General features: G+C 63.1%; 1 long non-coding RNA gene across 1 annotated transcript; it reads right to left on the bottom strand.

Annotated features, from left to right (window-relative positions):
* Nucleotides 1–317: 317 nt before the first annotated feature.
* Nucleotides 318–1,180, bottom strand: LOC127461980 (uncharacterized). The gene is made up of 4 exons (XR_007900253.1): nucleotides 1,148–1,180; nucleotides 994–1,029; nucleotides 734–799; nucleotides 318–340 (listed from the first exon to the last, which is right to left on the bottom strand). It is a non-coding gene; the product is annotated as an uncharacterized LOC127461980 (long non-coding RNA).
* Nucleotides 1,181–1,886: the final 706 nt, after the last annotated feature.

Genomic DNA, 1,886 nt, shown 5'->3' with positions numbered 1-1,886 from the left:
TTGGCTGATTGTCCCTGACCCTCCCCTGCCCCGACACCAAGCTGTGCTCCTTGGGGACGGTGCTTGGACAGCCCCAGTCAGACCCTGTTTCCCGCTGTGCCCCCAAACCACCGGGTGCCCCAGGGGACGTGGGAACACACATGGACACGGGAAGGCACCCGTGGAGGTGGGAACACACACACCCAGACAGACACAGAGCATTTGTTTTGCTGCAGGGGTTTATTGATTCTTGCAGGGAAATTGCCAGGGCACCCAGGGGATCAGGGGGGTCCTCCAGGGATGATCATCTCCTCATGCCGCTGGAGGGGCCAGGACAGGGGTGTCACCACCACTTCCAGTCCTGAAAGACAGAGCCCCAAACGTCACCCCCGGTGCCCACAGGGACATGGGAGGGGCCTTGTCCCCACCCTGTCTGTCTGCAGGGAGCTGGGGCAGGAGAAGGGAATTGGATGCTGAGATCCATGTGGCCCCCAGAGCCCCCCAGCCCGGGATGCTCTGACACCTCCCCGAGCCCCTCCCTGCCCTCCCGGTGAGCCTGGGGGTCTGCAGAGCCCCCAGTGCAAGGCCAGGCTTGGGGGCAGCTCTGTCCAGCTGCCCCGGGACACGGAGCAGGGACAGCCCCCTGCATGTCCCTCTGCTGTCCCCAAGCTCTGCCCACTGCAGAGGGCTCAGGGACCCCCCAGGGCCCTGCCAGGCTCCTTTGGGGGGCTGAGGAGCCTCCCATATTTCTCACCTGGACATGCAGAGAGGCAGCCGAGCGTCACTGGCGCATCAGCTCCACCTGGTCAGCCACGGGGGGCTGGGGACAAAGGCAGGGTTAGAGACACACTGGGGTGAACTGGGACACACTGGACTGGGACACACTGGGCTGGACTGTGGCACACTGGGATGTACTGGGGCACACTGGGCAGGACTGGGACACACTGGGATTCTGGGGAGGGTGGTGGCCATGAGAGGGGAGGGTCTGAGCCCAGCAGAACTCGGGGTACCCACCTCAGACCTCTTCACTCGACCGATATCCATGCCTCCCTGGAGAGAGAGCATGAGGTGTCACTGGTCACTGGGGTGTTCCCAGGCCCAGGAGGGATGGGGGGACTACATTTCCCCCCATTTCCCACACTGGGGACATCCCAGCTCCAGGACTTACCCCAACACATCCACCTCCTCCTTGTCCCGAGATGGGCTGGGGAAGGAGAACAAAGGTTTAAGCAGGATTGGCCCCTGTGGGGCTGGGGGAGAGACACGGGTGTCCCCAGACCCCCCAGCCCATGGTTGGCCCCTGGTCTGAGGGGGAAAATCCCTTCTGCTTCCCCCAGCCCCACTGCACCCAGTTTCCCCTGGGATCCCTGTTCCTGCAGGGCCCAGGGTGGGGATGGAGACAAGGAGAGCCAGGGGAATTCAGGGCCTGCAGGAGGGTGGGGGGAAGGAGGAGGGGACCCAAAGAGGGTGAAGTGGGGGGAATTGGGGATCCCACAGGATGGGCATTGGGGTGTGGAAGGGATGGGACTGTGGGGGATGCAGGTGAGGAGGAAGGGATTGCAGTGGAGGGGACCCAGGGAATGAAGCAGGGCAGGGGTGGGGGCAGGAGAAATGGGGAAGGGGAGAAAACTGGAAGGGACTGGGAGGGTCTTTGGGACTGAGGGGTCAAGGAAGGGGATTTCTGGAAACGAGTGTCATGGGCAATGGGAAAGGGGAAGGATTAGAGGAGAAAGAAGAGAAGAAATGGTGTGGGAATGATGCCCAGTGTGTGTGTGGTGGGGTGGACTGGGGTGTGTGGGAATAGAGTGGGGGCCCTGAGGAAGGGCCTCCCCAGTGCACATTGGGGTGGACTGGGGAGCACTGGGATGGCCTGGAGGGTGGTGGCCACCAGAGGGGAGGGTCTGGGC

The sequence above is a fragment of the Manacus candei genome, unplaced genomic scaffold (assembly GCF_025592945.1).
Source record: "Manacus candei isolate 608988 ecotype Guabito, Panama unplaced genomic scaffold, ASM2559294v1 h1tg000117l, whole genome shotgun sequence".
NCBI lineage: Eukaryota > Metazoa > Chordata > Aves > Passeriformes > Pipridae > Manacus > Manacus candei.
Note: the sequence above shows the minus strand (reverse complement) of the source record. Positions and strands in the feature narration are given on the sequence as shown.